At 40.3% G+C, this 27860-nt stretch overlaps 1 protein-coding gene across 4 annotated transcripts in view; it reads right to left on the bottom strand.

Annotated features, from left to right (window-relative positions):
• The window catches only part of MED4 (mediator complex subunit 4), a 180155-nt gene that overhangs the window by 152167 nt on the left and 128 nt on the right, over positions 1-27860 (bottom strand). For 2 of the 4 annotated variants that reach the window (XM_063792522.1, XM_063792525.1), the window contains exons 1-3: positions 26921-27041; positions 15359-15442; positions 15049-15125 (exon numbers count right to left, since the gene is read on the bottom strand). The gene's annotated coding sequence lies outside the window, so the exon portion shown is untranslated. Of the gene's footprint in view, positions 1-5493; positions 5593-15048; positions 15126-15358; positions 15443-26920; positions 27042-27860 lie in introns of those variants that run through there. The other 2 variants (XM_054664926.2, XM_063792527.1) reach the window with 2 other exon arrangements.

Genomic DNA, 27860 nt, shown 5'->3' on the forward strand with positions numbered 1-27860 from the left:
CCACTCCTATTCAACATAGTATTGGAATTTCTGGCCAGGGCAATCAGGCAAGAGAAAGAAATAAAGAGTATTCAGTTAGGAAAAAAGGAAGTCAAATTGTCTCTGTTTGCAGATGACATGGCTGTATATTTAGAAAACCCCATCGTCTCAGCCCAAAGTCTCCTTAAGCTGATAAGCAACTTCAGCAAAGTCTCAGGATAGAAAATCAATGTGCAAAAATCACAAGCATTCGTATACAACAATAACAGACAGAGAGCCAAATCATGAGTAAACCCCCTTCACAATTGCTACAAAGAGAATAAAATACCTAGGAATCCAACTTAGAAAGGATGTGAATGACCTCTTCAAGGAGAACAAAAAACCACTGCTCAACAAAATAAAAGAGGACACAAACAAATGGGAGAACATTCCATGCTCATGGATAGGAAGAATCAATATCATGGAAATGGCCACATTGCCCAAAGTAATTTATAGATTCAATGCTATCCCCATGAAGCTACCAATGACTTTCTTCACAGAATTGGAAAAAACTACTTTAAAGTTAATATGGAACCAAAAAAGAGCCTGCATAGCCAAGACAATCCTAAGCCAAAAGAACAAAGCTGGAGGCATCATGCTACCTTACTTCAAACTATACTACAAGGCTACAGTAACCAAAACAGCTTGGTACTGATACCAAAACAGATATATAGACCAATGGAACAGAACAGAGGCCTCAGAAATAACACCACACATCTACAGCCATCTGACCTTAGACAAACCTGACAAAAAGAAGCAATGTGGAAAGGATTCCCTATTTAATAAATGGTGCTGGGAAAACTGGCTAGCCATATGTAGAAAGCTGAAACTGGATCCCTTCCTTACACCTTATACAAAAATTATCTCAAGATGGATTAAAGATTTAAATGTAAGACCTAAAACCATAAAAACCCTAGAAGAAAACCTAGGCAATACCATTCAGGACATAGGCTTGGGCAAAGTCTTCATGACTAAAACACCAAAAGCAAGGGCAACAAAAGCCAAAATTGACAAATGGGATCTAATGAAACTAAAGAGCTTCTGCACAGCAAAAGAATCTATCATCAGAGTAAACAGGCAACCTACAGAATGGGAGAAAATTTTTGCGATCTATCCTTCTGAAAAAGGGCTAATATCCGGAATGTACAAAGAACTTAAACAAATTTACAAGACAAAAAACAAACAACCCCATCAAAAAGTGGATGAAGGATATGAACAGACGCTTCTCAAAAGAAGACATTTACGTAGCCAACAGGCACATGAAAAAATGCTCATCATCACTGGTCATCAGAGAAATGCAAATCAAAACCACAATGAGCTACCATCTCACACCAGTTAGAATGGCGATCATTAAAAGTCAGGAAACAACAGATGCTGGAGAGAATGTGGAGAAACAGCAACACTTTTACACTGTTGGTGGGACTGTAAACTAGTTCAACCATTGTGGAAGACAGTGTGGCGACTCCTCAAGGATCTAGAACTAGAAATACCATGTGACCCAGCAATCCTGTTACTGGGTATATACCCAAAGGATTATAAATCATGCTGCTATAAAGACACATGCACACGTATGTTTACTGTGGCACTATTCCCAATGGCAAAGATTTGGAACCAACCCAAATGTCCATCAACGATAGACTGGATTAAGAAAATGTGGCTCAGATACTCCATGGAATCCTATGCAGCCATAAAAAAGGATGAGTTCATGTCCTTTGCAGGGACATGGATGAAGCTGGAAACCATCATTCTCAGCAAACTATCACAAGGACAGAAAACCAAACACCGCATGTTCTCACTCATAAGTGGGAGTTGAATAATGAGAACACATGGACTCAGGAAGGGCAACACCACACACTGGGGCCTGTTGGGGGGTGGAGGGTTGGGGGAAGGATAGCATTAGGAGAAATACCTAATGTAAATGACGAGTTAATGGGTGCAGCAAACCAACGTGGCACATGCATACCTGTCGGGGGAACCAGCCCCCAATATTTCAACGTAGGTTTTTTCTATTTTCCCTAAGTGTCGGCTGGTCTGAGAAATAAAGAAGAAGAGTACAAAGAGAGAAAATTTACAACTGGGCCTCCGGGGGTGTCATCACATATTGGTAGGACCGTGATGATGACCCCGAGCCGCAAAACCAGCAAGTTTTTATTAGGGATTTTAAAAAGGGGACGGGGTGTACGAACAGGGAGTAGATTACAAGGATCACATGCTTCAAAGGGCCATAAAGATCACAAGACAAACGCAAAATTAGAATTACTGATGAGGTTCTATGTCCCACTGTGCATATATTGTTTTGATAAACATCTTAACAGGAAACAGGGCTCGAGAGCAGAGAACTACCAGGCTGGAATTTCCCAATCCTAGTAAGCCTGAGGGTACTGCAGGAGACCAGGGTGTATTTCAGTCCTTATCTCAACCATATAAGACAGACACTCCCAGAGTGGCTGTCTATAGACCTGCCCCCAGGAATGCATTCCTTCCCCAGGGTTATTCCTTGCTGGGAAAAGAATTCAGCGATATTTCTCTTACTCGCACATCTGTCTATAGGCTTTCTGTGAGAAGAAAAATATGGCTGTATTCTGCCCAACCCCGCAGGCAGTCAGACCTTATGGTTATCTTCCCTTGTTCCCTGAAAATCACTGTTATTCTGTTCTTTTCAGGGTGCACTGATTTCATATTGTTCAAACACACGTTTAACAATCAGATTTCATATTGTTCAAAACATACATGTTCTACAATCAATGTGTACAATAGTGGTCCTGAGGTGCCGTACATTCTCGGCCAATGAAGATAACAGTATTAAGAGATTAAAGACAGGTGGCCAGGCGCGGTGGCTCATGCCTATAATTCCAGCACTTTGGGAGGCCGAGGGAGGCAGATCACGAGGTCAGGAGATTGAGACCATCCTCGCTAACACGGTGAAACCCCGTCTCTACTAAAAAAAAATACAAAAAATTAGCTGGGCGTGGTGGCGGGTGCCTGTAGTCCCAGCTACACAGGAGGCTGAGGCTGGAGAATGGCGTGAACCCGGGAGGTGGAGCTTGCAGTGAGCCAAGATTGCGCCACTGCACTCCAGCCTGGGTGACAGAGTGAGACTCTGTCTCAAAAAAAAAAAAAAAAAAAAAAGACAGGCATAAGAAATTATAAGAGTATTGTTAGGGAAGTGATAAATGTTCATGAAATCTTCACAATTTATGTTCAGAGACTGCAGTAAAGACGGGTGTAATAAATTATAAAAGTATTAATTTTGGGAACTGATAAATGTCCATGAAATCTTCACAATTTATGTTTTTGTGACTCAGCTCCAGCCGGTCCCTCCGTTCGGGGTCCCTGACTTCCTGCAACATATAACTATGTAACAAACCTGCATATTGTGCACATGTACCTGAGAACTTAAAGTATAATAAAAAAAATACTGCTATATTGCCTTCCAAAAGGTTATATCAATTTCTACTTCCACTAAGAGTATGTGAGCCTACTTACTTCTTCACATCCTTGCCAACACTGGATACTATAAAAAGTTTAAATCGGCCAGGCATGGTGGCTCACGCCTGTAATGCCAGCACTTTGGGAGGCCGAGGCAGGTGGATCACATGAGGTCAGGAGCTTGAGACTAGCCTGGCCAACAAGGTGAAACCCTGTCTCTACTAATAATACAAAAATTAGCCGGGTGTGGTGGCAGGCGCCTGTAATCCCAGCTACTTAGGAGGCTGATGCAGGAGTCACTTGAGCCTGGGAGGCAGAGGTTGCAGTGAGCTGAGATCATGCCATTGCACTCCAGCCTGGGTAACAAGAGTGAAATTGCATCTCTAAGTTTAAATCTTTAATAATCATATGAAAAATACATCCATTACATCCATTTTATAGGCTTTTTTTGTTAAACTTTCATGCCTTTTGCCTGCTTTTCTATTTAATTATAATTTTCTTGTTGATTTGAAGCAGCTGTTTGTATGGTTTTTAAAAATAGCAATTTCTCATAGTATTAAAAATTGTATCCCCCTGCTGTTGTTATCTTTTTAGTTTTTTACAGTACATTTTTCATGAGAAAGTTTATGCAATTTAATGTACTGATGTTTTCCTTTATTCTTACAGGATGTTATTTTATGCCTAGAGTCCTTCCCTCATTCTAAGATAATTATTTAAATTCACCAATATTTTCTTCTAGTAATTTAAGGTTCATATTTACATTTAAATCTCTGCCCCAAAGGAAGGTTTTTTGCTCTATGCAAATCTGTACTCTTCAATTTTTTTGTTATGATGAGCATATATTACTATTATAATTTTTTAAAACATGGTCACAAGCTAGTGTAGTACAGATACGTCTTTCTATGAAAATCTTGACAAAAACCAAACCAATAGCAGATGTAATTTGAAAAACACCAATATGGTAAAAGAATGAAAGTAGGCTTCCCATATTTTACTTTGAAATTTGAAAGATCACCATATGTGTGCCTCCCCCTGGCACCTGGAAACTACTCTCTCATGTGTACACACTGTTCAGTACAAGGGGCCTGCCAGCTTGGTACTTACGGCCACCCTCCTCCTTAGTCAGGCTTGAAAAAAAGGAAGAAAAGAAGTCAAGAGAAAGAGTAACAAAGTAAGATACAAGTAAACTGCTGGAAGCAGAATCAGCATTTACTGCCAGCCAGTAACAACTCTTTCTGAAATGTCTGAGTGCCTGGTAGTACAATGCATTTCTCTACTTCCACCCTAGGAAACGCTTCAAAGCCTCCAGTACTTCCAGTCTCAGTCTATAAACCCGAAGTGTCTCCACTGCACACAAAGTTAAGAGCATAGGCTTTGGAGCCAGACTGCCTGGTTCACCCTGGACTCTGTCACTAGTTGTTAGGGACATTGCTTGAACATCTCTGAGCCTCAATTTTCTCACCTATAAAATGGGGATAATAGTAATACTTACCTTGTATGGATGTCCTGTGGATTAATTACCTGAGTTAATACATGTAAAGCACCTACATGCCTGAAATATAATAGCGTTCAATCAATATTTACTATTATCTTTACCAGAGAATAGTTAAGTCTACATGAGCCACAAGTGCATTGCAAAAGTCCAGTGGAATAGCAGAAAGGAATTACGGGATGTCCCAGTATTGCTGTTGTTTGACAGCATTGAAAAAATCATGCAAACTCTGCCTTTCTATTTTCCTGAACCTATAACAGGTGGATGATTAGTTTCCTATTACAGTTAACAACTAATTGTAAAGTGCAGTTAATATGCAGTTTGAGGGCTTCTATTATTTGTAGTTCTTACTCACTTGACTTAAGACAGGCTATTTTTTCTCCATCTGACTCAGTGCTCTACTCACTACTATTGTGCAATAAAGTTAGAGGAAGTACTGAATCATTTCAAACCTGCTTATTGATGCTAAGATCTCACCATGTAATGACACAAAAGATCTTAGTCACACAGTAAGGTAATGGTAGTGCAGTTGAGAATAAAGGAAAGTGTCTTACTTCGTGAGCTGCACAAATGAGGTTCATCTTGTGATAATAATTCTCACAATAACTCTATGAAGTAAGGATTTTATAAAGTTGTCCTAGGAAGTTCCCCTCCTATAGAAAGGAAAAGAAAACGTGGCCATTTTAGAAGACTACCTATCATATCTATCTGTAGGTATAAGTTTTTTCTGTCACCCCCCCAAAAAACATACAATTGTGCAATTAAGATGCATGAACTTATTGTTTTATTCCTTTTTCGGCTGTGCTTTCCATCTCTGTGTGGTGTGCTCCACTTTGGCTGGATTCTTGTGCTCATTTCTTACAGTTCACTATTTTATTCTTTGCTATATTTATTCTGCTATTTGGTTTATCTAGTAGGCCCCTTATTTCAGTGATTATATTTTTTCTTTTCTTTTTTTCTTGTCTTTTTTTTTTTTTTTTTTTTGAGAAAGATTCTCACTCTGTCGCCCAGGCTGGAGTGCAGTGGCATGATCCCGGATCACTGCAACTTCCATTTCTGGGGTTCTAGCAATTCTCTGGCCTCAGCCTCCTAAGTAGCTGGGATTACAGGTGTGTGCCACCACACCCGACTAATTTTTGTATTTTTAGATGAAACGGGTTTTGCCATGTTGGCCAGGCTGGTCTCAAACTCCTGACCTCAAGTGATCCACCCACCTTGGCCTCCCAAAGTACTGGGATTACAGGTGTGAGCCACCATGTCCGGCCCTTTTTTTTTTCCCCCCCTTTGAGATGGAGTCTCTCTCTGTCACCCAGGCTGGAGTGCAGTGGTGCAATCTTGGCTCACTGCAACCCCCACCTCCCGGGTTCAAACAATTATCCTGCCTCAGCCTCCCGAGTAGCTGGGACTACAGGCACGTGCCACCAGGCCCAGCTAATTTTTGTATTTTTAGTAGAGATGGGGTTTCACCATATTGGCCAGGCTGGTCTCGAACTCCTGACCTCAGGTGATCCGCCTGCCTCGGCCTCCCAGTGTGCTGGGATTACATGTGTGAGCCACCATGCCTGGCCCCCTGGCCCTTTTTATTTTCAAAATCAATAACTGATTCTTTAAAAACTACCTGCTATTGTGGTTGCAGTATCCTTTTATAGCTCTAAGGTTTTTAATTATAGTCCAACTTAAAATCTTGTTTGCTCTATTGACTGTTTCCTTGGGCATTCATACTTATATTTATTGGGTTTGGTGCCTGTCTTTCACAGTGTTGATTTTCCTTAAAAGTCTGGTGATTCTTGGCTTTGTGATTGCACAGCCCTGCTTGTGGATGAGCCAGGCCAGACACATCAAAACTAGCAGCCCATCCCTTCTTCCAACCCTCTTCTGGGTTACTACGTTCTGGAGCAATGCTTCTCAATCTTTTTTTCATTATCACCCTCCTAAGGAAACTTTGTAGACATTTTTTTCCTAATCACCACCTCTCCTTCATGAAATGTTAGTACCACAGATGGGCTACGTCTCTGTGTACATACTGTGGCCTGTTGGAGCCACAGACTATAGCAATATTTAGGTTTTTTTGTTTTCTTTCCCCAAAATTTCCCACCCAAGACCTAAGTTTTGCCCTGGTGGGAGTAATATCACCTCCAGCTAAAAATCATGCTCTGAAGAATGTCCCTGTTTTTCTGCATTAACTGTCCTACCAGTAAATGTTATTTTTGCCTTCTGCTTCCAAAGCAGTTGACCAAAGAATTCTCCTCTTCCTTTATCCAATGCCTAGAACATAAGCTAAATCCAAAGCTTAGAACATGTGAACATTCTTACAACAACTTCTACCTGTAAAGTCTCTGGTACACTAGGTTTTTTGTTATTTTGTTTTTTAAATTAATAGACTTTATTTTTTAGGGTAGTTTTAGGTTCAAAGCAAAATGGAGCCGAAATTACATAATCCACCCACTCCCACACACAGCCTCCACCACCAACATCCAGCAGCAGTTTGGTGCATTTGTTATAATCTGCACTAGGCTTTACATTACATTTTAAACTGAGGTTTGCTCTGTTAATCTGATAATATGCTTTCAATATTTCTGGAATTTAAAAAAAATTTAGATATACTGATAGCACATTTTGTTATTTTCAAGCAATAGTATTAATTTTTCTCTCCTTCATAACTTTTTGCAAACTTAAGGCATTGGAGCAGGTGGGTAGAGAGACCCTTCTGCACAGTCCTCCATTCCAATTTAATCTCCTAGAAAGATAGTTCTACCATGATAACAAAAAGCATGCAGAGAAGAGTGGGCAAGATTTAACTTTATAGACTATTGCTTTAAGTTGTACCGGAAGCCTCCAAGTTATAGCTCAGTGATTCTTCTAAATTCTAAACGGCAAGTAAATTATTCTTAACTAAATATTCCATGTTGTTAATCAATAGTATCTACTAGTCTATACATGATAAAAGTAGGATGGTTCTATTTTTTGAGTTTTTTTAACAGCTTTGAGTTATAATTCACATATCATACAATTCACTCAAAGTGTAAAATCCAATAGTTTTTAGTATGTTCACAGAGTTGTGAAACCATCACCACTATCATTTGAGAACATGTTCATCCTCCAAAAAAGAAACTTAATAACAATTAGTACTCATTCTCCATTTCTCTCCACCCTCCAAAACCCATCCTTTCCCCTCTGCCCCTCCAGCCCTGAACAATCATGTATTTATTTGCCTATTCTGGACATTTAAAAATTCCTCCTATATAGCTGTAATTATATATTCTTTGAACAACATCTCCCAGTCCCGTTGTCCCCTAACTGCTCAAGCTCTGGTAATCACCATTCTATTCTCCTCTTCTATAAGGTCAGCTTTTTTAGATTCCATATATGAGAGAGTTCATGTGGTCTTTCTGTGCCTGGCTTATTTGCTTAACACAATGACCTCTAGTTTTATCCATATTGCTGCAAATGACAGGATTTTGTTCTCTTTTATTTTTTATATTTATTTGTTTGTTTGTTTGTTTATTTTTGTGACAGGGTTTCACTCTGTCACCCAGGCTGGAGTGCAGTGGCATGATCTTGGCTCACTGCAGCCTCAAACTCCCGAGCTCAAGTCATTCTCCTGCTTCAGCCTCCCAAGCAGCTGAGACTACAGGCACATGCCACCACACTCAGCTAATTTTTTGTAGAGATGGGGTTTTGCTATGTTTCCCAGGCTGGTCAAGTGATCTGCCTGACTGCCTTGGCCTCCAAAAGTGTTGGGATTATAGGCATGAGCCACTGCACCTGGCCATGTTCTCTTTTATGGCTTAATAGTACTCCATTGTATATATAAACCACCTTTTATTTATCCATTCATCCGTTGATGGACACTTAGGTTGATTCCATATCTTGGCTATTATTATTATATATATTAATATATTATTATTCCATATCTTGGGTAATATATATATTCCATATATTGGCTATATGTGCAATAAACAATGGAGTGCAGCTATCTCTTCAACATATTGATTTCATTTCCTTTGGATATACACCCAGTAGTGGGATTGCTGTATCTTTTGTGAGTTCTTTCTTTAATGTATTGTATTTATGATTTTTGGAGTTTGTGATACATTTAATTTATATAGTGTGTTAAAATCATTTATTAGTACCATATATTTAAGCAAGTTCATAGAAAAAAGAACACAATGACCATTCAATTATATTTCTATTGTTCTCTATTCACGTCTAATCTGTCATTATATATATATACCTGTTGCACAATTCTAGTACTTTATGCATACTATTTTTGTGTTGTTTTGTTAGTGTGTCCATTTACTTATAAGTTTACAAAGTTGCCATTTTTACTAGCCATATAATTATTAAACAATATGGAATCACCATGTTTACTAACTTCTTATTAGTATTTAGAATGCTTCCATATTTTTATATTATTTCAGAGTATGAATACTATCAAGAAGTGTTCAAAAAAACTTAAACCAATTTATAATGTACCTTCAGCCCTGCCAAACGCTGTTCAAAATTTTTAATTCTTTTGGAGATTTTTAATTTAGCATTTTTTACATTGTTACTGCATTTTCCCATCTCACATCTGACTTCCTATCTGTATTGTCTCATATATAAAAGTGTTTGTGGCAGAGTATATTCTTCCAATCTGTCTGCAGCAACCAAACAACCCACATGCTCTTCTTTGACACTCCTCTCATTCAGAAGTGAGATCTATGTTCTCCTTGATTCTGTCTGGTCTTGTGACTGACAGAACTGACACTGTGTGACCTCCAAGTCTAGGTTATAAAATGCAAAACAACTTCTGCTTGGGTTCTTTTAATACCCTTGCTCTTGGAACTGGTCTACCATTCTGTAAGGAAGCCCAAGAAGCCAATGAGGAAGCCTAAGTGTAGCACAACCGAGGGCCCCAGCTTTCAGCCTAGGCTGTGCTGGGTAAGCAGCCAGCAGCAACTTGCTAGCCACGTGGGTGAGTCATCTTGAAGGGATATCCTTCAGTGCCCAAACCAGCCACCCCTGATGATGCTGTGGGATAAGGCATCCTTGCTGAGCCTTGCCCAAATTAAAGATTGATGGGCAAGATAAATAAATAATTGTCTTTGTTGTAAACCACAGAATTTGGGGCTGGTTTGTTACTGAGTGACATGGTTCAGATGTGTCCTCACCCAAATCTCATCTTGAATTGTAGTTCCCATAATCCCTGTGTTGTGGGAGGGACCTGGTGGGAGGTAATTGAATCATGGGGGTGGTTACCTCCATGTTGCTCTTGTGATAGTGAGTTCTCACATGATCTGATGGTTTTATAAGGGGCTATTCTCCTTTTGCTTGGCATTTCTCCTTCCTGAACCATGTGAAGAAGGATGTGTTTGTTTCCCCTTCCACCATGATTGTAAGTTTCCTGAGCCCTCCCCATCCCTGTGGAACTGTGAGTCAATTAAATCTCTTTTCTTCACAAATTACCAGTCTCAGATATGTCTTTTTTTAATTTTTTATTTTTTTGTGATGGAGTCTTGCTCTGTTGCCCAGGCTGGAGTGCAGTGGTGTGATCTCAGCTCACTGCAACCTCCACCTCCCAGGTTCAAGTGATTCTCCTGCCTCAGCCTCCCAAGAGCTGGCATTTTAGGCATGCACCACCATGCATGGCTAATTTTTGTATTTTTAGTAGAGACGAGGTTTTGCTATGTTGGCCAGGATGGTCTTGAACTCCTGACCTCAGGTGATCCACCCATCTCAGCCTCCAAATTGTCGGGATTGCAGGTGTGACTCACCATGCCCAGCCTCAGGTATGTCTTAATTAGCAGTGTGAGAACAGATTAATACAGTAAATTGGTACCATAAAGAGCAGAGTGCTGCTGTAAAGACATCAAAAAATGTGGAAGCAACTTTGGAACTGGGTAACAGGCAGAGGCTGTAACAGTTTGGGGGGCTCAGAAGAAGACAGGAAAATGTGGGAAAGTTTGGAACTTCCTAGAGACTTGGAGGACTCAGAAGACAGGATGATGTGATAAGTTTGGAACTTCCTAGAGACTTGTTGGTTTTGACCAACACACTGATAGAGATATGGACAATTAAGTCCAGGCTGAGGTGGTCTCAGATGGAGATGAGGAACTTCCCAGGAATTAGAACAAAGGTGACTCTTGGTATGCTTTAGCAAAGAGACTGGCATTTTGCCCCTGCCCTAGAGATCTGTGGAACTTTGAACTTGAGAGAGATTGTTTAGAGTATCGGGTGGAAGAAATTTCTAAGCAGCAAAGCATTTAAGAAGTGAATTTGCAGCCTGACAATGCAGAAGAAAAATACATTTTCTGGGGAGAAATTCAAACCAGTTGCAGAAATTTGCATAAGTAACAAGGAGCCAAATGCGAATCACGAAGACAATGGGGAAAAATGCCTCCAGGGCGTGTCAGAGACCTTCATGGCAGCCCTTCCCATCACAGCCTCAGAGGCCTAGGAGGGAAAAATGGTTTCCTGGGCCCATCCAGGGCCTCCCTGCTGTGTGCAGCCTCAGGACTTGGTGCCCTGCATCCCAGCCACTCCAGCTGGGGCTAAAAGGGACCAAGGTACAGCTCAGGGTGTTGCTTCAGAGGTTGCAAGTCCCAAGCCTTGGCAGCTTCCAGGTGGTGTTGAGCCTGCAGGTGCACAGAAGTCAAGAATTGAGGTTTGAGAACCTCTGCCTAGATTTCAGAGGATGTATGGAAATGCCTGGATATCCAGGCAGAACTTTGCTGCAGGGACAGAGCCCTCATGGGGAACTTCTGCTAGGGCAGTGCAGAAGGGAAATGTGGGGTCAGAGCCCCCACATAGAGTCCCGACTGGGGCACTGGCCAGTGGAGCTGTGAGAAGAGGGCCACTGTCTTCTAGACCCAAGAATGGTAGATCCACCGACAGCTTGCACCATGCACCTGGAAAAGCTGCAGACACTCAATGCCAGCCTGTGAAAGCAGCCAGGTTGGGGGCCGTACCCTGCAAAGCCACAGGGGAGAAGCTGCTCAAGGCCATGGGAGCCCACCTCTTGCATCAGTGTGACCTGGATGTGAGACATGGAGTCAAAGAAGATCATTTTGGAACTTTAAGGTTTAATGACTGGTTAAGTTTTAATGACACTTTTATACATGAGACAATACAAATAGGAACTCAGCTGTGAAGTGGGAAAAATGCAGTCACAATGTAAAAAAAATGCTAACTTAAAAACCTCAAAAAGAATTAAAAATTTTGAACACAGCATTTGGCAGGGCTAAAGGAACATTATAAGGTTTAAATCCTATTGGATTTTGGACTTGCATGGGGTCTGTTGGGCCCTTTGTTTTGGTGAATTTCTCCCATTTGGAGTGGGTGTATTTGCCCAATGCCTGTACCCCCGTTGTATCTAGAAAATAAATAACTTGCTTTTGATTTTCCAGGCTGATAGGAAGAAGGGACTTGCCTTGTCTCAGATGAGACCTTGGACATGTACCTTTGCGTTAATGCTGGAATAAGTTGAGAGTTTGGGGGACTGTTGGAAAGGTATGGTTATGTTTTGAAATGTTTGGAAATGAGATTTGGGCAGGGATGGAATTATATGGTTTGGCTGTGTCCCCACTCAAATCTCACCTTGAATTGTAGTTCCCATAATCCCCATGTGTCATAGGAGGGACCCAGTGGGAGGTAACTGAATCATGGGGGCAGTTACCTCCATGCTGTTCTTGTGATAGCGAGTGAGTTCTCATGAGATCTGGTGGTTTTATGAGAGGCTTTTCGCCTTTTGCTTGACACTTCTCTTTCCTGCCACCATGTGAAGAAGGATGTGTTTGCTTCCCCTTCTGCCATGATTGTAAGTTTCCTGAGGCCTCCTCAGCCATACTGAGCTGTGAGTCAATTAAACCACTTTCCATTATAAATTACCTAGTCTCAGGTGTGTCTTTATTAGCAGTGTGAGAACAGATTAGTACACTCAGCAATAGATAACTGATACAGCATATATATGTGTTTTAACCACCTATTGAGTGCAATTTGGGATGTTGACATATATTTGTTTAATTATTTGAAATAGCCACTTTTTTTTTTTGAGATGGAATCTCACTCTGTTGCCCAGGCTGGAGTGCAGTGGCATGATCTTGGCTCACTGCAACCTCTGCCTCCCGGGTTCAAGCAACTCTTTTGTCTGAGCCTCCCAAGTAGCTGGGACTACAGGCAAGCGCCATCATGCTTAGCTAATTTTTGTATCTTTGGTAGAGACAGGGTTTCACCATATTGGCCAGGCTGATCTCGAACTTGTGACCTCATGATCCACCCACCTCAGCCTCCCAAAGTGCTGGGATTACAGGCATGAGCCATAGCACCTGGCCCAATAGCCACTTAAAAAAAAAATCAGAGAGGAATAAAGAAGCAAGAGGCAGTCTAGCATAATGTATTAGAGCACTGGAATTACAGTGCCTGGAATTAGAGTCTAGAATTTGACTGCCTGGGGTCTAATCCTGGCTCTGCCAATTACTAGCAAATTAACAACAGATACTTTGTCATCTCCTAAATGGGGATGATAATGGTAACCACCTAATTAGAAGTACTGTAAAGATTAAACTAGTTAGTATATATAAAGAATTTAGTCCAATGTCCAACCTATAATAAATACCAAATAAATCCCATTTAAGAGTTAACCATTCCTAGCAGTTACATATTTTCATATAAATTCTGTATTTTGTTGCTTTGTCTTTTTAAAATTGCATTAAGACATATACGGTTTCTTTATGTTTATACTTTGTATCAGTTAATATTCTGTGTAGTACAATATTAGGAAACCAAATAAAGACTGATTTAAAGAAGAAGGAATTGTCTTAACTCAGTTAATAAGAGGTCTGAACAGGGCAAAATCTGCAGTTGCTCAATATATCCTTTCAGTAATGCCATCATACACCAAGTTCTATCCAGCTCTTAGATTTGCAAATATTGGTAGCAAAGTGGCTAAGTAATCCCAAGCATCATATCCAGATATGGCAAAGTCTAGAGGAAGAAGGGACTATCTCCTCCTTGTAGGTACCCAATACAGAAACAAATACGTGGCAATATAATTGGACTGGAATGAGTGTTTGAACATCCACCACAATGCCCACTGAACACTTTCAAGCATATACATCTTGTTTCTGGTAATATGCCCCATTTTATCGATAGTTCTGATTCCGGCTGGGCGTGGTGGTTTGCACCTTTAAGCCTATCACTTTAGGAGGCCAAGGTGGGTGGATAGATTGAGCCCAGGAGCTCAAGACCAGCCTGGGCAACATGGCAAAACCCCGTCTCTACAAAGAAAATTACAAAAAATTAGCTGGGCATGGTGGCATGTGCCTGTAGTCCCAGCTACTCATGAGGCTGAGGGGGGAGGACCACCTGAGGCTGGGAGGTCATGGCTTCAGTGAGCTGTGATAGCACCACAGCACTCCAGCCTGGGCAACAGAGTGAGACCCTGTCTCAAAAAAAAAAGGAAAGAAAGAAATTCATCTTCTACAAACCAATTTGTACTTCAATACAGAGTATCATCAACATCCAATTATAATTAATAACAAAGATGACCAGTTGGATATAAGATACTGCTTCAAGCTTTTGCAAAAGTCAATAATACCACTAAGGTTATTTAATCATCCAGTTTTTTATTCACTTGTGCCTTGTAGGTGTTACAAGTAATTTTATATGGAACTCCCCAAATAGTGAAAAATGTAGATTGTCTCTGAAAAACTGCAGGCTTTAAAATTGCTAATATTTTCTATTCTTTTTAAATAAAGATCTCCTTTATCTGAACTCTTATAGCATTTATAATCTATACTATATGACTATCTTCTGTTTTGTAGAGTTTCTATTTATGTCACTTGTGTATGAGTCTTTTCTTCCAACCATATTTGTCTTTTACTTCAAGGCAGAGGTTGTGTTTCACACTTCTTTTGTTTTGTTGCTGCAACTTGGACAGAGCTCAGCACAGAGCAGGTGCTCAATAAGCACTTATTAGTTAGTGTTCTCCAAGTCGTCCAGTGATGACTCCTAGTATATATATCGAGTGTTACTATGTATGTGAGAGAGAACAGAGTGCATGCCTATAGTAGGCTGAATGATGATCCCAAAGATATAAGGTTCTAATCCCTAGAAACTATAAACATTACCTTACATAGAAGAAGGGTCTTTGCAGATGTGATTAAGAATCTTGACATGGGGAGATTATCCAGGATTATCCAGTGAGCTGTAAATGTCATTATAAATGTCCTTATAAGAGAGAAGCAGAGGGAGATCTCTCTCTCTCTCTCTCTCACACACACACACACACACACACAGAGAGAGAGAGAGAGAGAGAGATTGAGAGAGAGAGGATGATGTGAAGGAGCAGAGAAAAATTTGAAGATGGAGTGAATGAAGTGATAAAGCCACAAACCAAAGAATGTCAGAAACTGGAAAAGGCAGAGAACAGATTCTCACCTGGAGCATCTGGAGGGAGGACAGCTCTGCCAGTACCTTGATTTCTGCCTGGTGACACTGATTTAGGACTTCTTGCCTCCAGAACTGTGAGAGAATAAATTTCAGTTGTTTTAAGCCACAAAATTTGTGATAATTTGTTAGAGCAGCCATAGGAATCCTAACACAATGCCAATCAACAATATACTTTATTATTGGGAGGTTTAAGAATCATGCATCTGGGGTCTTCTGGATCCCTATCTGTCTTCCAATTCCAACCTAATGGCACCATTACAAGTCAATTCCACTGTAGACTGTATAAAGGAAGCCACTCTGCAACACCTTTCAACACATGTTATCAGTCATATTGAGTAATTTCTCAAGGAGGCCCAATAATATCTAGACCAGCAGGCATTTCCACCCACTGCTCTACTAATGCCATATAGGTTGGTTTCTTCCTCTCAAATTCTCTGATCTCTCAGCTGACTATAGGCTTTAGCGGTGCCCTGTGTGATGACAGCAGGGTTTTGGATATAGTAAGTAGGAGCCACTTTTGGTACCTAATAGGAAATAAAAGGATCTATGGAATTGACCCATTGGTAAAGTGAGATTGCCTTCAAACCCACAAGAAAACTCCACTAGCTTCCTAAATAAAATTTGCTTTCATTTTCAAATTAAGAAGAATATAGAAATGCCCTAGTTTCAATAAAACCTGAGTTGAACACAACTTCCTGCCTACAAAATGCCAATCGAATGAAAGCTGAAGGTGGAATGTGGCTATACAGGGACGGCATGCCATTCCTCTGCTCACACTGGACAGAGCATCTTTGTGTCTAGGTCACTCTAGAACCAGCTGGGGGCCTAGGGGCACTGGAGATAGATGCAAGGGCTTTACCGTTGTTCAACCACTTTTTAAAAATGGTTTGTTTTGGTTTGTTTTGTTTTGAAAACCAGGAAAGCAGTCTGCCTTTCCAAGGTCATTAGCTCCATCACAGGCCTCTTCTTTTCACAACCATATTGTTTTGTTTTCTCTAACCTGGAAGACGACTCAACCACAAATGTAATGTTTATCTTTCAAAATAGCAGCTGAAAAAAAAGTACAGGATGTGTGAGACTAAAAACACTCTTTCGGCTTCCTCCACTTTTTTTGTGACTTTCCTCGGGTTCCTCCCTGAGGGAGAGTCTGCTATATATAAGTAATATTCTTCATTTGGCTTAGTGGTGCTCTAAATGAGAGCAGCGTAACCTCAGGAACACAAGCTTGTCTGCTCTGTATCTGTTGGCAGGCACGGGGTGAACTGCAGTTTAGCAATGATTTCTCACCACCTTGTCTTCCTCATTATTTAATGACTCCAAGTGTATGCATCTTGACTTCTCTCCACAGTTGTTTGAAAATACCATTTGACCATGGACACCAGAGCTTCTGAAATACTGGCTTTCCCTTGGGTACTCAATAAGAAAAACTTCTTAGAAATCTGTCTTCAACCAGCTGAGCTGTTTATTTTCTTCTTGGGTGCATTCCATTAGACAACAGGATTTATTAGTTCAAATTCCTGTTTCACAGAACGACTTGTTCTTAATGACATGTGTCCTTTCTTCTACTTCCCATACCCCACACCCTCTCTGCCCAATTTCTCTCTTCCTTTATGTCTGTATCTTTGCACAGTCTTCTGCAGCCACCCACTTACTTGCCATTAACAAGAAACCTTTTTCATCTCCATGATGATGAACTTGATTTTTATAAAGTGAATAGGTAATGTGGCAAAGGTTTTTAAACAGTGAATTGAATTGCTTTTGATTAAATACCATTAAGACTCCAAGTTTGCAGTATATATGTGTTTGTTTCTGTTATACACAGTCCAATTCTTCATAAAACTAACGCTGGGGGCCCAGCATGGTGGCTCACGCCTGTAATCCCAGCACTTTGGGAGGCAGAGGTGGGCGGATCACCTGAGGTCAGGAGTCTGAGCCTGGCCAACATGGTGAAACCCCGTCTCTGCTAAAAATATAGAAATTAGCCAGGCGTGGTGTTAAGTGCCTGTGATCCCAGCTACTCAGGAGGCTGAGGCAGGAGAATCACTTGAACCCGGGAGGCGGAGGTTGCAGTGAGCCGAGATCGCGTCACCATACTCCAGCCTGGGCAATAGAGTAAGGCTCCATCAGCCTCAAAACAAAAAACAACAAAACTAGCGCTGGTATCTCAGAATGATAGTTGTGCAATTTCTTAGTAATGACTATAACGCAATGTTTTACTATGCCTCCAAGAGTATCCTTTTTCCTCGCAAAACGTAGTTAGTTTCACTTTCAGAAAGAGACGAATATCAAAGTTTAAAAATGGATCAACCCAAAAAAAGGAAAAACTAGTTAAGATATACATGAAACAGCAGGCTCCCTCAATAGTATGACCCATAGTACTAAAGACAAAGGCATTAAAAGAGTCAAGTGGGACAAATACTAACAGTGCATAGCTACACTGAGGTATTATTCCCCTCATTTAGTGACTCACTGGACTTTAACTGAGACTAGACTACTTGAAGAAGTTCCTGACTGTATGGGTATTTCTTGAAACACTAGCGATTTTTGTTTCTTTTCTGTTGAGTAGAGGTTTATTTGCAGGTCCATGTAATTTTATTCTCTTAGGGAATGTCTTATTGTGTTCATTCCTCTAATCCTTCTGTGCCTAAAAATGGCCCCCTGAGTGTTTAGAAAGGGAAGGGAGTTACTGACTATTTTCTATTCCTTAGCTATTTTCACTGGTGAAACCAAAAGCAGACTACTTCCTTAGTATATCTTTTAGCATCTGATCAGATTCTCTTTTATAATTTTTTTTCCCCTCTGTGTGTGGTCTCTTAAAGCAAATGGCAGTTAAACATGCTATTTCTGCTTTAGGTCATGCACTTTCTCTAAGATGGAATTTATAGGCCTTTTATGCTGTGCGATCAACCAAACCCAAGTATCCCAAGGAGAAACTTCCATGTTTCTCTCTACATATAAATATACTATATTTATATAATATACTATATTATGTATAATATAGTATACTTAACATGCTGAATTTCCCTTGGCCTTCCAAAGGTATATCTTGACACTGTGCTTATTTTTATCTAAAACCTCCTCTAAGGAAAACTTTAAAAATTCAAAAAGGAGTTTTTACGTAAATATTTGTATCTTTGTTCTCTGGAATTTTAGTAAATCAAAACTTTCCTCCCTTTTCTGAAAATAAGCCAGAGGAAAAGCAGATGAAAGATTATACAGAAACAGTCTTTTTAGATGCTTTCTGACTCAAAATACGAATTTATCTTGGGTATATGTTCTCATTGTAATTCAATAATTCCAAGCACAAGGAAGTTGATTATACCAGATTCAAAGTAAAAATCTTCCCAGCACTTTGGGAGGCCAAGGTGGGTGGATCACCTGAGGTCAGGAGTTCAAGACCAGCCTGACCAACATGGCGAAACCCTGTCTCTACTGAAAATACAAAAAATTAGCCAGGCGTGGTGGTGCACACCTGTAGTCCCAACTACTTGGGAGGCTGAGGCAGGAGAATCACTTGAACCCAGGAGGCAGAGGTTGCAGTGAGCTGAGTTCGTGCCACTGAGTCCAGCCTTGGCAACAAGAGCAAGACTCCATCTAAAACAAACAAAGTAAAAATCCAAGTAGATTTCTCTTGTTTTGGTGGACTTGTTTGCATTTCTCTTTTTTTTTTTTTTTTTTTTTTGAGATGGAGTCTCGCTCTGTCAACCAGGCTGGAGTGCAGTGGCGCAATCTCAGCTCACTGCAACCTCCGCCTCCCGGGTTCAAGCGATTCTCCTTTCTCAGCCTCCCAAGTAGCTTTGACTACAGGTGTGTGCCACCGTGCCCAGCTAATTTTTGTATTTTTAGTAGAGACGGGGTTTCACCATATTGGCTAGGCTGGTTTACAACTCCTGACCTTGTGATCCACCCATCTCGGCCTCCCAAAAAAGTGCTGGGATTACAGGCATCAGCCACCGCTCCCGGCCCATGCATTTCTCATATTCTTTCACAAGTCGGTTAAATTAGCCTGGAACCCAGGCAGATTTGGGAATAAAATAATCCCCTTTGTATTGACGTGTGCTGTAGGAAGCCATCCATAATGGGAGGGGTCTCAAACATACTTCTTTCAGGCTTCATTTGGTTCCAGGCATGGGTCACCCAGCACAGTTCATTTCATATACTTTCATCCCACCTGGAGCTCCTTTGGTTATAACCTCCCAATTTGCTTTACAGCTATCACTTCACTAAGGGGACACATTTGTTTAATAGTCTCTTCTTCAACATCAAAACAAATCTTTAGAAATTTTAAAACAGGAAGTATTGGGGCAGAACCCAGGAGAACAAATTCATTGCATCAACCCAAAGATCTTGCAGTTTTCACCAAGTTTGAGAGACGTACCTTTCAAGTACAAGCAATACCCCCGCATTCCCTAGGTAATGATTCAAGGAGTCTGGACAACACAGACTCACTGTGCCAGTCACTTCTAAGGGTTTGTCAATAACTCATTGTAAGGCCTTTCCTGGTCTATGTGTCTACTAAGGGCTGGGAATATGGGGGATGGGTTTAACTAGGCATAGTCTATCATGTTGGACTAGGAAATGATCCCAGAGTTAATAGAAAACAGTCTCCTCAACAGTATCTATGGCTAGGTTGCATACCACCCAGAAGCCAGGAAGACTAAATGTGGGATAAAGCTCTTACTGTTTCAATCCCATTAATTATGTTGCTTTATGAATGTTTTTCTTGCTTAATAACTATTGCCAGATGCAATGTGTCTTGGGGTCTCAAATTGGAAAGATCACTTTAGTGTCTGACCACCTATAGCTGCCATTGACCACAGCTCTTCTGGAGATAAAAATAGTTCAAGTTTTCCTTGATTTTTTCAGTATTTTTGTTAAATGATCATAAGAAAAGTAATTTTGTTGTGGCTCAAAAAAAAAAAAAAAAAAAAAAACGAAGTCTGTCTAAATAAGCATGATCTTCCCATTAGACTGTGTTGCAATCTGTCCTTGGACTAGGCAGAAAAAGAACTATCAGAAGTCATCTTAAAGCCTTTTTTTTTTTTTTCCAGTTCTTTGATTCTATTAGCTAGAACATTGTTTGAACACAAGGCAAAGTCTTCTGGCTATTAAGTCTGAGAAGATGAGACTTCAAATTTATGGTTTTCAGAAATTTGAGTTTCCCATGCCAGCCAAGTTTGTTTTTTGATTTCCTGACCAGCACTTTTTTTTCCTATTTTGACTTAGATTTAAATTGCACATATGCCTTAGATATAATAAGTATTTACAAAATACAGTCATCCCTCAGTATCCATGAGGGACTGGTTCCAGGACTCCCCTCAGATACCAAAATCCACAGATGCTCAAGTCCCTTATATAAAATGGCATAGTATTTGCATATAACCTACGCACATCCTCCTATATACTTTAAATTATCTCTAGATTACTTATAATACAAAATACAATGTAACTGTTATATAAATTATTATACTGTATTGTTTAGAAAACCATGACAAGAAAAAAGGTGTGTACATGTTCAGTACAGGCACAACCATCCTTTTTTTTTTTCAAATATTTTTGACCCCTGGTTGGTTGAATCCATGGATGCAAAACCCACAGATACAGAATACATAGATATGGAGTGTCAACTGTCCAAGATATAACATACAAAAATATTTAGAGATGTGGTATATCATGTATATATTTAAAGATGTGGTATATCATATAACCATGGTTAGTCTATGTCAGTCTTTCTCATAAGGGTTCTGGGCAAAATTTTAAAGTTAGTTAACAATTAGATTTATCAAATGTTTCCAGGAAATAATGTACATTTTCATACGTTCCACTGATGAAAGCATCCACACTTTAAAAGATATTTTCAGAGTCTAGGTTAAGTGATAACCTTTTCTTTTTTCATTAAAGTGCCATAATGTTAAATAATTCATAGCAACTCACATAAAGTTACCATTGCTTTTGTCCCAGCTCTGGGGAAAATGTTAAAAAAAAAAAAAAGAAAAGAAAAAAATATTTAGGGATCACATGAGGACTTTAAATTAGATCTTAGGGTAATTGATACATCTTTAAAAATCAAGATTAGATGGAATCTGCCTTCAGGAACCTTTATGTGTCCTACTACATATGTGTCAGGTTTATCTCATTTTAGAAAAATGGGGAAAAAAGAAAATGGTACTTTGGAAATTTGATCAATCTTCTAAGAAACCCACTGAAAGAAATTTCTTCTTACTAACTTAATATTCCTCTTTTGTTATAACAAAATTTGCTACATGCTTTCTCTATCTTAATTAGAGTAATGATTTTGATAAAGATAATAAGCAAGGCAGATTCCTACACTAAACGCTGGACAGAACAGAGTGGAGAGAGTACATGAGAGATATAAGGTTGGCTTGGTGGGATGTCACCACGCAAGGTTATGGAGGGCCTTAAGAAACGTATAGAGGAGTTTAGATCACACACACACACACGCACGCACACCCCCGCCACATATTTATTATAAATGCAATCATGATAAATATTAGTGTCTCCTCCTACAACCCTTGTTGTCAAAAGAATGGCTATGACAACATCAATGCCTTTATGCCATTTGCCTGGAAGTTCAAAGCCTTCCTGGATGAAGCCCAGTAGGACACTTGGTAAGGTTCAACCAAAGGAGGACAGATTTTTACAATGTTCTGCCAGCCTTGGTGCATATGTCTTTTATGTCACTTGACTTATAAACACAAGTACTGTTTATTAGATATTGTTATTAGTAATGCTGGATTTATTTGGTATTCTTTCTTCCAACATAAATAAAAGGGCATTAGAATCTTATCTCATTTATCCTCATAAAAAAGGAGAGAAGCTATTTGAACTTCTCTTTCTGCTTCTGGTGTTTCCTCCTTTCCCACTCACTCAGAAAGCCAGATCAATCTTTATAGAGCAGCCTTTTATTTTAAGAACTGATATTTGCATGGCTGGGTGCAGTGGCTCATGACTGTCTGTAATCCCAGCACTTTGGGAGGCCGAGGCAGGCAGATCACTTGAGGTCAGGAGTTTGAGACCAGCCTGGCCAATATGGTGAAACCTCATCTCTACTGAAAATACAAAAATGAGCCGGCATGGTAGCGCGCACCTGTAATCCCAGCTACTCGGGAGGCTGAGGCTAGAGAATCGCTTGAACCCAGGAGACAGAGGCTGCAGTGAGCCGAGATCACACCATTGCACTCCAGCCTGGGCAACAGTGTGAGACTCCATCTCAAAACATAAATAAATAAAGTAAAAAACAACTGATATTTGCAGAAACTTTCCACAGTCCCTTTGAGGGTAAAGTCCATACTACTAATTCTAACAGGACATGCAGCTTTATCACTCCATTGCCCATCCAGCTGTGTTCCCCACAATTATTCAGCATACACCCTCAGCCTGAGTGGGGCTTCTCTCCTCTTGCCTCAGTCCTCTTTCCTGGTCTCAGTTCTCTTCTTCATGCTCTTCCCTCCACTCAGGCTCTTCTTCCATTTCCTTTGTCTTTGCCTAAACCCTTTCCATTTCTCCAACTAAAATTTTGTCTCTTCTGTGAAACCTTACCAGGCTGCTCCAGCTCAGTCTAGACTCCAATATCATGCTATAAACAGTTGGTTTATTTGCAGAGTATTACCAGTGAAAATATGAAGCATAGTGAGGTTCAGACAAGACAAGGGTCTGAGTCCTCTGAGTGGGTTCTATCCATTCAACCACCAACCTTTGTGCATTTCTCTCTCTTTCATTTTAATAAACATTATGTTTTGAGCACTTTTAGGTTCCCAGCAAAATTGAGCAAGAAAGTATAGAGAGTTTCCATATACCCCCTGTCTCCACACACATACAACCTCCCCCACTGTCTACAGCCCCCACCAGGCTCATACACTTGTTAAATCAATGAACCTACATTGATACATTCTATGGATTTTGACAAATGGATAATGGCATGTATCCACCATTGTAGTATCATGCAGAACAGTTTCACTGTCCTAAAAATCCTCCCTGCTCCTCCTATTCATCCCTTCCTCCCTTGCCACTAACGCTGATCGTTTTACTGATTAGTGGTAACCAGTGATCTTTTTACTGTTTCTATAGTTATGCCTTTTCCAAAATGTCATATAGTTGGAATTATACAGTATGTAGCCTTTTCAGACTGGCTTCTTTGACTTAATAATATGTCTTTACATTTCCTCCACGTCTTTATGGTTTGATGGTTCATTTCTTTTCAGTGCTGAATAATATTTCATTATCTGGAAGTACCACAGTTTATCCACTCAACTACTGAAGGATATCTTGGTCGCTTTAACATTTTGGTAATAATGAATAAAGCAGCTATAAACATATATATGCAGCGTTTTTTGGTGGACATAAGTTTTCAACTCCTTGGGGTAAATACCAAGGAGCATAATTGTTGGATTTTATGGTGAGAGTGTGTTTAGTTTTGTAAGAAACTGCGGCTGTACCATTTTCCATTTCCATCAGTGATGAATGAGCGTTCCTGTTGCCCAGCATCCTCATCAGTAATTGTTGTGGTCGCTGTTGCCGATTTTGGCCATTTTAATAAGTGTTCAGGGTATTTCATTGTAGTTTTAATTTGCAATTCCCTAATGATACAGGTAAAGATAGATGTGGAGTATCTTTTCATATGCTTAATTGCCATCTGTGTATGTTCTTTGGTAAGGGGTCTCTTCAGATTGTTTGCCCATTTTTTAAAAATGTGATTATTGCAACTAGGGAACTGGATTTTTTGTTTTATTTAAGTTTGATTTGTATTTATTTATTTGTTTGTTTATTTTTAGGGACTCCTGTGCTCAAGTGATCTTCCTGCTTCAGCCTCCCAAGTAGCTGGAACTATACAGCATGCACCACTACACCCTGTTAAGAAAAATAATTTTTAAAAATAGAAACAGGGTCTTGTTATGTTGCCCAGGCTGGAGTGCAGTGACTATTCATAGGTACGATCATAACGCACTGCAACCTTGAACTCCTGGACTCAAGCAATCCTCCGGCCTCAGCTTCCTGAGTAGCTGGGACTATAGGCTTGTGACACTGCACTTGGCTTGGTGGCCTATTTTTTAATGAGGTGGTTTGTTTTGTTATTGTTGAGTTTAGAGAGTTATTTGTGTATTTTGGATTCAAGTCTTTCATCAGATACATCTTTTGCAAATATTTTCTCCTAGTCTGTGGCTTGTCTTCCCATCTTTTGATTTCACTCTTTTTGTGGTTTGTGTTTCTCATCTTTTCCATCTTTTTCCTCCCTTTCTCTCTCTCTATTTTTTTTTTTTTTTTTTTTTTTGAGACAGAGTTTCGCTCTTGTTGTCCAGGCTGGAGTGCAATGGCGCAATCTCGGCTCACCGAAACCGCTGCCCCCTGGATTCAAGCAATTCTCCTACCTCAGCCTTCCGAGTAGCTGGAATTACAGGCATGTGCCACCATGCCCGGCTAATTTTTTGTATTTTTGTATTTTTTTTTTCTTTTTTTTGAGACGAAGTCTGGCTCTGTTGCCCAGACTGGAACGCAGTGGCGTGATCTCGGCTCACTGCAAGCTCCGCCTCCCGGGTTCACGCCATTCTCCTGCCTCAGCCTCACGAGTGGCTGGGACTACAGGCGCCCGCCACCACACCCGGCTGATTTTTTGTATTTTTTTTTTTTTTTAGTAGAGACGGGGTTTCACCGTGTTAGCCAGGATGGTCTCGATCTCCTGACCTCGTGATCCGCCCGCCTCGGCCTCCTAAAGTGCTGAGATTACAGGCGTGAGCCACCGTGCCCGGTCAATTTTTTGCATTTTTAGTAGAGTCGGGGTTTCTCCATTTTGGTCAGGCTGGTCTGGAACACCCGACCTCAGGTGATCTCCCTGCCTCGGCCTCCCAAAGTGCTGGGATTACAGGCATGAGCCACCTCACCCAGCTTCTCCCTCTCTTTCATCAGTGCAGAGCATATCCAGTCTTTTCACAAAGCAAAACAAAAATCCCAAGTGCCACAGCCAGTCAAATCAAAAGAGATCTGCATTTGTTATTAGGATAATTCCTAAAGGGTCTCGGGATATTATAGAGCCCAAGATTTGAAAAAGAAAAAAAAATGCATCTGCTAGTTCAAGGAAAATAATGATAAATTATTTTAAAATTACATGAAAATAATTTATATAAAATAAATTAAAATAATTGAAAAGCATATATAATATTGAAATAGGAAGTCGGTAAGAAAAATAAACAGTGCTTAAGTCTCTGAAGAGGTCAGTCAAAGCCTTCACCTCTCACCTAGAAGAAACACTTCTTTTATGAAAGTTCAGACAAAGCCACAAGATGACCAGCTAAACTCACACATTGGGTTAAGAGAAGAGGCAACAGGAGCACATTTCAAAGGGCATATTCAGTGACGTTGTTTCACCAAGGACCCTATACTTGTGAAAAATAAAATAAAATAAAGTTTTCCAATCATTCTGTAAAACCACAAGAAATTTCTCTGAATAAGGAATTGTTTCCTTGAGAAAGAACAGACAGAATAGAGATGTAAAGAACCTAAAAAGAAAAAAAAAAAATCCCTGTTGAAGCACATAATGCAAATCTATTAATAAAATATTTTAGAATTCAGTTCCCCACTTCCATTTTTTCCTCCCTCCTTTGGTAAGCATAAAAACAAACATGGTTGCTGGTGATATGCAGAGCTGGAATCAGATTCATCTTGCTCTCTCAAACTCAACGTCAAAAAAGGAAAACAAAGGTCCTCTAAGACTCCCTTTACATTTGGTAGTTAATAGTAACTTATAACTATGTTTTTAACTTTCTTTTGTTGAGTCATGGACTCTCCTCCTCCCTGGCTCCTAAGTTTTCAGGGTCAACGGGCAACCTTTTCTAAATCACAAGACTGGATTTGCTATGTTTGGTCTTGCTCCAGCGTCTTTTATTATCCCTGCTGTTGTGCACTACACAGTTCTGTAGACACATGAGATAAAATGGAGAAACAAAACCACGAGATTATTCCCAGACCGGTTGCCAACTGATTTTAAACTGTTGCTCACTGCAAGTACACAAAATAATGAATGGTCTTTTATTCATGAGTCTTTCAAAATAGAAATCCTGGGGCGGGGAGGATTTCTAGTTCTGTCAACCTCATTTGTTCATCCTTTGCCTCAGCTTCCTAGTCTGTTCAGTAGTGTTGTTCACGAAGAATTTTGTTTTATTTTCTTCTGTAATTCCTTTTTTTCCCCCGGAGTATAATGACAGCCAGATTCTTCTCTATCATCTACTGCAAAATGCCTTGAGTATTTTTCTACCATCTTATTTTAACACAGAACGAAGTAGGAAGGATGTACATATAATTATTTATAATCCTCCAGATCTTGCTTCCAGAAATACTTAGTCTTCAACTGTAATGTCTCAGGGAACCTATTAAACTAGGGAGCTGGAAGCAGTCGTTGACTTTGAGGAATTAGATAACATTAGATACTATGAAAGGCCAGTCCATAGAGTCAACCTCACAGAGCCGATGCCTGCACAAGGGCGACCCAGGAGTTTAAATAAGTTGCTGCAAGTATGGTTAGCTACTGTTAAAACTCACCAGAACTGGAACCTAACTCATCCTCCTCTTGGTTGAGCAGATTTCATTTTGACAGGAATTTCTGAATACCCAAAGCAAACTCAAAGTCTGGCCTGGGTTTCTATCTCAGCCCAGGATGCTTCTGAAATACATGAACAGAAGGATTTGGAGATCTTGGGCTGTTTCCCTGGGACTTATGATCTGACATTCTATGGAAATACCCAACTCCCTCCTCGAGCAGGGCCAAATCCCCAAAGATCTCAGACCGAACCCACCTTTTTCAGGGTTGGCCCAAGGCAGAGCTGACACAGCTGTAACATTCTAGAGCACACCCACAACTCTGGATGAACCAGGACAGAATGGGGTGGAAGGATACAAGATAACACATTTGTCCAAGGGGGCCGTCTGTTGACACAGTAATGAACGCAATAACGACGGGAGCCAGTATTCTACCTCGCATTAGTTGTACATGAAACGTCTTCAAAACATGAGAATTTTGCGTTATCCTTAATTATTTTTTCATTTTGCAGAAAAATAAAGGGACTCGTCATCGAGTACTTTGAGTCACAAATCAGCCAAGTGTGCATGTGGTTTTTTTCCAAGTACGCACAAGAGTGGAACATTTCGTTTTACGAGTGTGAGATGTTTGAAATACGAATCTGCCAAGAGCTTCCTCCACATTGGTCTGAGACTAGGCAGAACAGGCCCTGACCTCCCGAGAGAGGGAAGGAAGACCAGGCAGGTCTGAGCCAGGTAAACGCCCTTGGGTGAGGTCCGTGAAAGATAAAGTCAGATCTCAAGGACAGAGAGCTTTAAACATGTTTGTGCTCCACTGAGTCGGTTACCTAATAAGTGAGAAAATGAAGATGTGGATGCACAAAAATTCCACGGCCTTTAGGCTCGCGGTGGGGACAGGGTACAGAGAAGCGGCGGTCTGGTGCTGCCAAAGGTTAGTCCCTTG

The sequence above is a fragment of the Pan troglodytes genome, chromosome 14 (genome assembly GCF_028858775.2).
Source record: "Pan troglodytes isolate AG18354 chromosome 14, NHGRI_mPanTro3-v2.0_pri, whole genome shotgun sequence".
NCBI lineage: Eukaryota > Metazoa > Chordata > Mammalia > Primates > Hominidae > Pan > Pan troglodytes.